The following is a 13,023-nucleotide window of genomic DNA, read 5'->3' on the forward strand; positions in this document are numbered from 1 at the left end:
AATGACACTTTACCTTTTGGTTCTGATTGCCAAAAACATACAATTTTAGTTTTAACCATGAGAAACATAAGATAAATCCCAATTTAAAGACATTTTATTAAAAAAAAAAATCTGACTAGTACTCCTTGACAGTCAAGGTTCATAGAAAGTAAGAAGTCTAAGAAGGTGTCACAGATAAGAGAACACTTAAAGGAGACGTGATAACTAAGTGTAATATATTCTGGAGAGGCTCCTGGAAGGGGAAAAGAACATTAGGTAAGAACTAAATTGTGGAATTTAGTTAATAATAAGATTGTTTCTTTAATTGTAAGTAAGATATCATGCTCACGTAAGATGTTAATAATATGAAAACTCAGTGTTCAGGTGTATGGGAACTCTCTACACTGCCAACACAATTTTTCTGTAAGTCTAAACCCAGTCTAAAATTAAAAAGCTATTTAATAAGATTTTATACAAATTTTTTGGTAGGTTTCCTCTTTAAAGTTCAATATAATAATGTGTCTGAATCACCACTGCAAATATCTGAAAATTAAAGTTAGGCCAGGAATCCTCAGGTTTTAGTCTTCGTACATTTTCAAGCAATGTTCTCCATTTAAAATATAAACATAAAGCAACTATTTTTGTTCAGTTTCTTTGATATATCAGAGCACTAAAATCCCTTAGTCAAAGTGGCGACTTCAGGGCTGGCAGTGGAATTTATATGGGAGCTATAAGAGGTCAATTTTTCTTTTCCACTAGACTTGAATCAGAGACACTGTGGCTAATACTTGCCACCCCAGCAGAACAGGAAAAAACACAGACAAACAGAAGTAAACTTTGCAAAAGAAGAAAACAATATTAGTCATATAGTTTATATCCTGATGTCAGATCATATTTGAAACCTATACTTGGTCTCGTCAGTTTTCTTTTGCAAAAACTAGCTATGGCCTTTGCCCACAAAACACTATTACAGAGGATTTGTAGTTGAGGAAGAGAAAGAAGTTCCATCTATAGTTTGATGCTGTTTTCCTCAAAAATCTCATATTATTTCCATATTTAATAAAGTCAAGCTGTGTTTCTTACCTCTCATCTCTTGTCTTGTCACTTCACTTATCCTTTCTTCCTACTTTTCCCATTCATATTTATTTCTAATAAAAGAAAGTTGATTTGTCTCTTTTGCTCTGCTTTTATCTTATCTTCCACCTCAAAAATCTTACTTTGTTACTTCGCTGAACAAGAACAGTTAACTGAAAAGAATTCCGGTGACAGTAGTTAAGATAGTACATTTTCAGTGGGAAGACCCAGAGGAATCGGGTGGAGAGGGAGGTGGGAGGGGGGATCGGGATGGGGAACACATGTAACTCCATGGCTGATTCATGTCAATGTATGACAAAACCCACTGCAATGTTGTGAAGTAATTAGCCTCCAACTAATAAAAATAAATCAAAAAAAAAAAAATAGTACATTTTCATCTTGCTTCATACTGTGTACTGTTGATTTACTTGGTTGTAATGATCAACATTATTTACAGTAGCCAAAATATGTCAGCAACCATAGTGTCCAGTAATAGATGAACGAATGAAGAAGATATATATATAAACAATGGAATATTACTCAGCCATAAAATGAATGAAATCTGTGACAACATGCATAGATCTAGAAAGTATTATGCTACATGAAATAAGTCAAACAGAGAAAGACAAGTACTGTATTATTTCATTTAAATGTGGAATCTGAAAAGCAAAATAAATGAACAAACATGACTAATAGAAACAGTCATAAATACAGAGAACAGATGGTTGCCAGAGAGGAGAGGGGCTAGGCAGATGAAAGAAATAGGTGAGGAATATTAAGAAATACACACTTCTAGTTACAAAATAAATGAGTCACAGGCATGGAATATACAATGGGAATACAGTCAATAATTATGTACTCTCTTTGTATAGTGTTAGACGGTAACTAGAATTATAGCAGTGGTCATTTAAAATGTATACAAATATTGAATCACTATATTGTCTGCCAAAACATAACATAATATTCTAAGTCAACAACAGAACAAAAAACTCAAGAAAAAAATTTATGATTTGTTGTTACCAGAAGTAGGAGGTAGGGTGAGGGCAATTGGATGCAGGCAGCAAAAAGGCACAAACTTACAGCAATAACACAAACAAATACTAGGGATGTAATGTACAGCATAATATAATTAGCACTATTGGATATTATGTATGAAAGTTGTTAAGGGAGTAAATCCTAAGAGTTCTCATCTCAAGGAAAACAGTTTTTTTTTTTCTATTTATTTTGTTTTATATCTATACGAAATGGTAGATGTTTGCTAAACTTACTGTGTAATCATTTCATGATGTATATTAGTCAAATCATTATGCTATATACTTTAGATTTATACAGTGATCTATGTCAGTTATATCTCAATAAAACTGGGAGAGAAAAAAGGAAAAAATGATTATAAACTCCTTTAGAGCAGAGACCCTGTCATATCTGAGTTTTATTGTAAATCCAGAGCAGGCCGCATGCTGTTGATAAATAAACCTGATAAAGACACAATACTTGTGATTTTATGTGTTATTTGTATGAGAGCAGACAAATAAACAGTATTTGAATAGTCAAGAGCTATCTAAACAGAAGTGGTTTTGTTGTGAACTTGTCCTTTATTTCTATAAAATACCAAGTATCCATGTTTTCTTTTAGGAAACAACATTCAGGCTAAAAATTTTTATGAGTCCTACAACTCTAAAATCCACGAATCTAGAAGACTTTCAGTCATCTTCCATTCCTTTATCTGCAATTTGGTGACTCTACTTTAATCCAAGTCAAAATATTTTATTTTCCTCTATTTGCCATTGTAGTGACATTGTGAAAAAGACTAAGGATTCCAAAAGTATTCTTAGAACAGCATATGTAGTCACTGTTAGCTCTAATCCCACAAAAACCAACAAGAAAAATGCAAAAACAATTAATGCCCTGTATCATAGTTTTCATATAATAAAAATAAAAATGATTATTTAGGAAAAGCATAATTAATACTGAAATTCTGATTGAAATCAAAGTTAATTTTATTCAACGCCTCCTTATGAGGGTGGGAAGATAGAGAGACATGGGGTCATTTAATAAATGTTCCCTGTTAGTATTCACAGACTGTTTAAAATATATAACAACACAAAATAACCTGATGGCACCCAATTAAACAACAGAGTACAAATTATAGTATTGCATTTGATTTCACAAATGCATTTTTGATTGCATGTGATTTTAAAAAATTCCATTGTTTGCCTCTAAAATGGAAAAAAAAAAATTGCACCTTCACTCTAGTTTTACTTGGAAAAATAAATAACACATATACAAAAAAAATACTTAAGAGTATTTTTTCTTTGAAAAATACTTAAGAGTAAGGATTAGTACATAATATTCAACATACATTATCCAAGTCCTTAGTATGACTGTGAATAGATAGCAAGATTTCTGATGATTTGACTTAATACAAAAATAGATTGTTTAAATGTCTGGAACAATATTTACAGTATCTAAAGCAATTTACTTTATTGGTTACTAAATTCTCAATGCCTTAGTGTGGTAATCTGCCTGTAGATATTCCAGAGAAACTATGGCATATAAGTGTGCACATATTTCCTACATATATCTGCTTAAAAGGCTATTAAGTATTTTTATTTAGAGTGTTTTAAGGCCAGAGTGAATTCAAGATCTTACTTCATTTAAGTATCTGAGATTCACATAGTCCATATGCATCTGACAATTTTAGGTAGGATTATAATTTTTCTTTGAAAAATGAGAAGTCTAATAAGATACCTGACCTCTGCTAAAAGAGAATCAAGGTAGTATTCATAAGTAGGGCTAGAATTGCTTCATAATATAATTTAAATTTTAGCCAACAAAAGAAAAAGAAGCATAAATGGCAAAGGACCATGTGAAGGAGAGAACATTAAGGAATAAGTAAGACTGAGATTTCAAGTGACGTTAACTGTGGAGGGGGAAGAATCAGGAGAAAAATTACCTTAAGTGTTTTATGGCTCCTGTATGACTTGGACTATACTACTGGCAACAATATCTTAATAATTTTTCTTCTTCCCTAGTCTTTATGAATTTTGGTTGTCCTCATTGCCAGAATCCTATGCTTTATTGGTATGCTTGTGGTGGCATCTCTGCTCAGGTTTAATTCATAGTGTTAAAATTTAAAAATAATTTTAAAACCACTTATTTTTAGACCAATTCCTCCTGATTCACTAATCATATAAAGTGATTAAAGTAGAGAGTGGAAAATGAATTTAAGTTTTGGTTCTCAAACTGCTGTGATTCACTCAAAGTATAGCCCATGGCCCCATCTGGAGGCCTATTAGAAACACTAAATCCTTGGCCCCATCCCAGAAAAACTGAATCACAGTCTGCATTGACCAAGATATCCAGGAGATCTGTTAGTACATTAATGTCTGAGAAGTACCACTTACTAAAAATTCAGATTCTTGAGTAGGCTACCCGGAGATTCTGCTTCAACAAGTCCCCAGTAAGTGTCTAGAAACTTGCAACTAAACAATTATCCTAGTTGATGAGGACACTGAAATCTCGAGAAACATTTTTTAAAAAGATGAACTTATTGTGAGGGTCATCCTAGGTGTATTTAAATAAATAATGAAGGGTATTCTAAGAACTGAGCTTTTTCAACATAACTAATGCATCCCTGGATGATGGCATGCACAATACTCCCGGAGCTGGGGAAACAGTTTCAGCAGAGGCTGCTTTTCTGATGTTCTGCACTTCCCGTACTCAAAGCCAAGTCAGAAGAGGCAAGCATTATGGGCCCAGTCCTAGTCTCAGAAAATACACAGTCTGCTTTGATAGACTCTCATGTGAATTTTGTTTAGTGAAAAGGAAGACTTGTGGGCAAAACAGAAGAAACTTGAAATAACACTCAGTGAAATAACAATCCCATTTTAGGTTCACCTCTGTATCTAATCTAATGATTTGCCTTTCATTCTTCCCTCCTTTAGCCAATCTATGAGAGAATCAGAAAAGCTTTTTGCCTTTTTGAGTTAGAAGCACCTGATTTGGTACTTTTCTTATTATAAAAACTCTCATGTAGTCATGAGAGTAACACAGAGGTGAGGCAGTAAAATTCCCCCAGAGCACTGTAAAAATGTGATACTGTTAATTCCAACCCCACCCCAAAGGAAATTAAAACTGCAATGTTCATTCACTTCTGGCAGGAACATAAATTGGTACAACCTTTCTGGAAAGCAATTTGGCATTATACTTCAAAAACTTTTAAAATGTTCATACTCTCTAAACCAGCATTTCCTTCTCAAGTAATTTTTCCTAAGGTGACATGAACAAAGATTTATGTACAAAACCTTCATGGCTATGTTACTTGTAGGAAAAAAAATTGACACCACCCTTTATATTCAATAATAGAGAAGGGGTTAAATATTGTTGTAGCTATATGATAAGGGCATGATTAAATTATATAAATTGCTTCAATATGGTCTATGACAGACATGATAATTAGCAAACAGAATGCTGGATTAATATCTGTTCAAAATGGGAGAGTAAAATCTTACATGGATATGAAATGGATAAGGCAGTATATTGTAGTGGAGAAAACACAGAGTGTAGGTCAAAAAGAATTACAATCCAGTCTAGGCTCAAGGATATACAAACTAGGGGACTAGATCTACTTATTTATCAACTCTGAGATCCAATTTTTGACCTGAATAATGACAATTCATACTCTCTTACCTAAAATATTTTGTTTTTATGTGTCGTGAACATCTGAAATTCTATATATGAAAGTTCACTTCAACACAATGTTACGTAAGTGTGTTAGTTAAGTGATAATTATGATGAAGATTTAGACCCAGAGGGAAAACTCTTGGTTGGGAGAATTTGTAGGATACAAGAGTTCTGCAATATTGGAAAAACATGATTCCTATTATTACAATATGTCCACACTTATCAGGACCACTGATTTTGCAGAAAGAAACCTGTCCCCACTTATGGTATAGATTTGTTAAGAGCAAACTAATGCCCAGTTCCTTCACTCTTGAGCTATGTTCTTTGGTACAGTTAATTCCAATTGCATCATTCAGAGTGGAGATGTAATTTTAATGTTATTGAATGCATACATACATACACACACACAAATGATAACTACATGGTGTTAGATATGTTAACTAACCTTATTGTAGTAATAATTTTACAAAATATTTGTATATCAAATTATCATCTTGCACACCTTACATTTACATAATGTTTATATGTCAATAGTATCTCAATAAAGTCAGAAAAAAAGGAAAATATTGGACACATGACTCAACCCCACAAAATAAATTATTCTTTTGTCCAGGCTATAGATAGAAGAAGAGATATTCTGTTTTCTACCACCAGGTTTTAACCTTGAAGGACATACTTGAACTTGCCTGTAGCCATTTTGCTATCATGTGGCACCTGGACATACAACTAATATGGTAGAGAACTGAGCCAAAAATAGAGGGCGATGGGCTTTCTTGCCTCATTTGAATTAAACCTTCCTCCGCATTAAGACTTTTTATTATTTAAGTAAGCTAGTTAGAGGTAAGCTAATTAGAAGATTTCTATTGTTAGTCAATTTGAGTTTGTTTTCTTGACCCAGTCAAAAGAGCCCTGATAGTATTCAGTCAATTCAGTCACTCAGTCGTGTCTGACTCTTTGCAACCCCATTAACCACAGCACACCAGGCCTCCCTGTCCATCACCAACTCCCAGAGTTCACCCAAACCCATGTCCATTGTGTCGGTATGCCATCCAACCATCTCATCCTCTGTCATCCCCTTCTCCTCCTGCCTTCAATCTTTCCCAGAATCAGGGTGTTTTCAAATGAGTCAGCTCTCTGCATCAGGTGGCCAAAGTATTGGATTTCAGCTTCAACATCAGTCCTTCCAATGAACATCCAGGACTGATTTCCTTTAGGATGGACTGATTGGATCTTCTTGCAGTCCAAGGGACTCTCAAGAGTCTTCTCCAACACCACAGTTCAAAAACATCAATTCTTCAGCGCTCAGCTTTCTTTATGGCCCAACTCTCACATCCGTACATGACTACTGGAAAAACCATAGCCTTGACTAGATGGACCTTTGTTAGCAAAGTAATGTCTCTGCTTTTTAACATGCTGTCTAGGTTGGTCATAACTTTCCATACAAGGAGCTTCCTGATAGTATTAATGTAATATATAAATATTAGTTATTAGTAATACAAAGTTTTCATTACACACAAGTTTAAACAGACATCTATTCAAAAAATATATTATCTGTTAACAATGAATGATTTGAGATACAATTTATGGGACATAGAAAATATAAATCCATCATTAAACACTTTCTAGAAATAAATTTCCAGAAAAATCCATCCACTATAATGCCACATGACAAACCATAAAATGACTGAATATACTAATCTTGTTTATACTTACAGAAATGATAAAATTTCTCAAAATGCGTTAAAGATAATAAAATAAGGGATGAATTTAGTAACTATATATTAATTGTATATATAAATTGGAAAATTGTATGGTCTAGTGGGGAGGCTTACAACTGTTTTTGTACTAGGATCAACATCTCTGAAATTCTGTTTCCCTATTTGACATCATGTGATAAAATTCTCATTGAGTTCATCCACATGAAGTGCATGGGGCAATACCAAGCATATATAGCAGTAACTACTACTAGGTACTGAGTAAAATTTCATTTCCTCCTTCTCTCCCCACAGTACAATAAACAGAGGATATTCTTGCACTTGTATGAAATCCTAAAACTCATTCTATTAATTCTGGATCTTCTCCCAATGCAATTCTTATATAATATTCTGAAATGATAGACATTTCAATACATACTTGGGGAAATGTTTTAAATTTGAAATTCCCTAAAAATGTACTGACAGCTTACATAAAACTGGTGAAATTAGAAGTGTATGTTTTTTTATGGCTAGGTATGGATTAAGCTATTTGAAATGAAGAGGGCATATTTCTCTAGAGGAAGCAGCATCAAGCAGGATGTTCAAGATTCTGAAAGCAGCAGCAGGGCTATTAAACTGTAGGAGTGATCTGGAGAATGTAGTAGATAGTGAGGTGTTAAATTTCTGCTGATCACCAAACATTACTTAGGTTAGTGAAAAAACAGGCAGGATTATGAGGAAATCCAGAAGGATCTAATTAAGTTGGGTGATTGGGCAGTGTGATGACAGATTAAATTTAGTGCAGATAAGTACAAGGTGAGGCATATTGAGAAACATAATTTAAACTTTCCATGCACACTGATGGGTTCTGAATTAGCCTGAACCTCTTAGGGAAAGCATTTAGAAGTCATTATGGATAGTTCAATGAGAAAGCTGCTCAACGTGGAAGAGCATTTAAAGTAGCCAATAGAACACTTGTGGGTATTAATTTGAGCATGTGGAATAATATGAAAACTATTAACATGAGATTACATAAATCAATGGAATTCTCATATTTGGCTATACTTATTTTAGGTACTTTTATCAGAAAACACTAAGGTATAGTTGGCAAGTGTGTTCAATTGTTAAATTAAAAGTGAACAAATAGATTGTGCATTTGTTTAAGAGTACAATTGCATCAAGACACAGATTTAATAGGCTCAAAAAATAATGAGTGGTTCAGCAAAAATCTTCTTTGGACATTTATTTTCAATAAGTACTAAAATATGAAGATAAGATGACATTGGAGGAACTAAAATCTACATTTTTAACAGAAATACCTTTAATATGACTCAAAATCAATCTGTAATTCACTAGTGAGGTAAATCATTGAGTCAAAGAGTTCAGCAAATCACAGGGATTAGATATTTAAATGACTATGAATTACATTTGCAGCTATACTAGCTACATCAGGTTCAGATGCCATAACATTTATCAATCCCTTGCTCCAGTGTGCAGAGAAATCATCTAAGCAGCTCAGGGAAGATTTGTTTTTTTTTTAGTTTAATAGTATATCTTATAAGTGACTGCAAAAACAATATAACAATTTGTCATTATATTATTTATTTTAAAGAAAAACTATTTTACCATCATCCTATATGAGTTTATAATTTTTAAAATATGCAGTGATGTGTATTATAAGGCATAATATTGTTGATGCAGGTACTACTTAGTTATAGAGATCATAGGAAAACTTAAAAAAGGTAACTAAATAAATATAAATGTTAAAATTGTATTTATGTTATTGTTATGGTTCATTAATTTAATAAATGTGATTAAGCATTTACATTGTTCCAGGAAATGCAGAGTATACGTATTGTTGTTTATTGCTCTGTTGCTAAATCATGTTCAACTGTTTTGAGACCTCATGGACTGTAGCCTGCCAGGCTCCTCTGTCCATGGAATTTCCCAGGCAAGAATACTGGAGTGTGTTGTTGCCATTACCTTCTCCAGGGATCTTCCTGATTAAGAGATCGAACTCCAGTTTCCTGCATTGGCAGGCAGATTCTTTACCACTGAGTCACTTGGGCAGCAATACAATATCTAGAGTTTGAATGTAGCAACTGGGCTAGGCAAACTTACTTTCAAAGAGGGCAGTGGAAAGTTTCAGAGGAAAAATAATGATAAAAAAGCTGAGAGATAGGAGAGCTTTTTGTCAAGAGAGAGAAAAGAGTATTCAGGTCAGGGAAAACAATCCAAGAAAAAATACAGAAATCATATGTGGCAAGTTGTGGAGAACTCTATACATTTGTAGATGGGTTCTTGCAATGCAAGATTTTAACGGTATGGTTATTTTTTTTCTAAAACAACTATTTTGGAAGGACTGGAGTCATGTGAAACCATTGAAAAGTAAACGTTAAATAAAACAATTGTTAATGCCATGATTTAAAAGTTTATTGCTCTACCCTCCCCCCTCAAAAAATGTTTTCAGTTGAGCTCAGTTCAGTCACTCAGTTGAGTCCATCTCTTTGAGACCCCATAGAATGCAGCATGTGAGGCTTCCCTGTCCACCTCCTGGAGCTTGCTCAAACTCATGTCCATCGATTTGGTGATGCCATCCAATCATCACATCCTCTGTCATCCCCTTCTCCTCCTACCTTCAATCTTTCTTAGCATCAGGGTCTTTTCAAAAGAGTCAGCTCTTTGAATAAGGTGGCCAAAGTATTGGAGTTTCAGCTTCAACATCAGTCCTTCCAATGAACACTCAGGACTGATCTCCTTTAGGATGGACTGGTTGGCTCTCCTTGCAGTCTAAGGGAATCTCAAGAGCCTTCTCCAACTTCACAGTTCAAAAGCATCAAATCTTTGGTGCTCAGCTTTTTTATAGGCCAACTCTCACATTTGTACATGACTACTGGAAAAACCATAGCTTTGACTATATGGACATTTGTTGGCAAAGTAATGACTCTACATTTTAATATGCTGTCTAGGTTTGTCAGAGCTTTTCTTCCAAGGAGAAAGCATCTTTTAATTTCATGGCTACAGTCACCAACTACAGTGATTTTGGAGCCCAAGAAAATAAAGTCTCTCATTATTTCCATTGTTTTCCCATATATTTGCCATGATGTGAAAGGACTGGATGCCATGATCTTTGTTTTTTGAATGTTAAGTTTTAAGCCACCTTTTCCACTCTCCTCTTTCACTTTCATCAAGAGGCTTTTTAGTTCCTCTTTGCTTTTTATCATGAGTGGTATAATCTGCATAACTGAGGTTATTGATATTTCTCCTGGCAATCTTGATTTCAGCTTGTGTTTCATCCAGCCAGGCATTTCACATGATGTACCCTGTATATAAGTTAAATAAGCAGGGTGACAATGTACAGCCTTGACATACTGTTTTCCCTATTTGGAACCAGTCTGTAGTTGCATGTCTGGTTCTAACTGTTGCTCCTTGACCTGCATAACCCCACAGTCTAGTGTTAGCCTGGGAGTGAGGAGATAATTATTGAAGTTTTCCAAACATGAACACTATTCATTTAGAGAATGCTATAATACAGATTGACTTTAAGAATCAGTGTGTCCAGTGTGGGAGACCAGTTATTTATAACTAGTGTCAAGTAACTCCTCTCACTGAACAACTTTTCAAATAACTGCTTCAATATTTACCAGAGTACTGTTTAAGCATGGCTATATATTCTCTCCTAGAAGACCAGTAGAGATATACCACTTACTTTGGTAAGCCATCCTGAAAATCAATTTTTTTTTCCCCTGAAAATAGGCTAGAAGGAAGTAAGTTTCTTTTTTTTTTATGTTTTCTAGTAGTCTAATCAATCAAAAACCCCTGGTGAAGTTCATAAATCTGACATATGATACCTATATATACAAATATACTATCAAAGATTACAGTAAAACACTTAGAACAACAACTTACTGATTACCAAAGAATACAGTTGTTAGCAAATGATTGACCTTAATGCCCCCCCCCCTTTTTTTTCTTTTTACAGTGACTTAATTTTCTTACCCAGTGTGCTACATTCCTCACTACTTTCTACAATTGTTTTCCAAATATTTGGAACTATTTATTACAAAACCAGGAAGAGTAAAGAACTAAACAGAACTAAAGAATAAAGAAAATATGTTCTAGAAAAGCACATACTGACAATACCTTACAGCGCAGGACACTGGGGAGTCTAGCACTCCTCATGACATGGCCATACAATACCGGCATTCTACAGCTGCATTTGTTGCAATAAAGGACAGAAATGGAATGGACCTAACAGAAGCAGAAGACCTTAAGAAGAGGTGGCAAGAATACACAGAAGAACTGTACAAAAAAAGATCTTCATGACCCACGTAATCATAATGGTGTGACCACTCACCTAGAGCCAGACATCCTGGAATGTGAAGTCAAGTAGGCCTTAGGAAGCATCACTATGAACAAAACTAGTGGAGGTGATGGAATTCCGGTTGAGCTTTTTCAAATCCTAAAAGATGATGCTGTGAACGTGCTGCACTCATCATGTCAGCAAATTTGGAAAACTCAACAGTGGCCAAAGGACTGGAAAAGGTCAGTTTTCATTCCAATCCCAAATGAATTCCATCCATCCCAAAGAATGCTCAAACTACTGCACAGTTGCACTCATCTCACATGCTAGTAAAGTAATGCTCAAAATTCTCCAAGCCAGGCTTCAGCAATACGTGAACTATGAACTTCCAGATATTCAAGCTGGATTTAGAAAAGGCAGAGGAACCAGTGATAAAATTGTCAACATCTGCTATATCATCAAAAAAGCAAGAGTTCCAGAGAAACATCTATTTCTGCTTTACTAACTATGCCAAGCCTTTGACTGTGTAGATCACAAATATAAACTGTGGAAAATTCTTAAAGAGATGGGAATACTAGACCACCTGACCTGCCTCTTGAGAAACCTCTTGCAGGTCAGGAAGCAACAGTTAGAACTGGACTTGGAACAACAGACTGGTTCCAAATAGGGAAAACAGTATGTCAAGGCTGTACATTGTCACCCTGCTTATTTAACTTATGTGCAGAGTACATCATGAGAAACGCTGGGCTGGAAGAAGCACAAGCTGGAATCAAGATTGCCAGGAGAAATATCAATAACCTCAGATATGCAGATGACACCAACCTTATGCCAGAAAGCAAAGAAGAACTAAAGAGCCTCTTGATTAAGGTGAAACAGGAGAGTGAAAAAGTTGGCTTAAAGCTTAACATTCAGAAAACTAAGATCATGGCATCTGGTCCCATTACTTCATAGCCAATAGATGGGAAAACAGTGGAAACAGTGGCTGACTTTATTTTTTTGGGCTCCAAGATCACTGCAGATGGTGACTGCAGCCATGAAATTAAAAGAAGCTTGCTCATTGGAAGAAAAACTATGACCAACCTAGATAGCATGTTAAAAAGCAAAGACATTACTTTGCCAACAAAGGTCTGTCTAGCCTAAGCTATGGTTTTTCCAGTAGTCATGTATGGATGTGAGAGTTGGACTGTAAAGAAAGCTGAGTGCTGAAGAATCGATGATTTTGAACTGTGGTGTTGGAGAAGACTCTTGAGAGTCCTTTGGACAGCAAGGACATCCAACCAGTTCATCCTA

The sequence above is a fragment of the Cervus elaphus genome, chromosome 20, assembly GCF_910594005.1.
Source record: "Cervus elaphus chromosome 20, mCerEla1.1, whole genome shotgun sequence".
NCBI classification, from domain to species: Eukaryota; Metazoa; Chordata; class Mammalia; order Artiodactyla; family Cervidae; genus Cervus; species Cervus elaphus.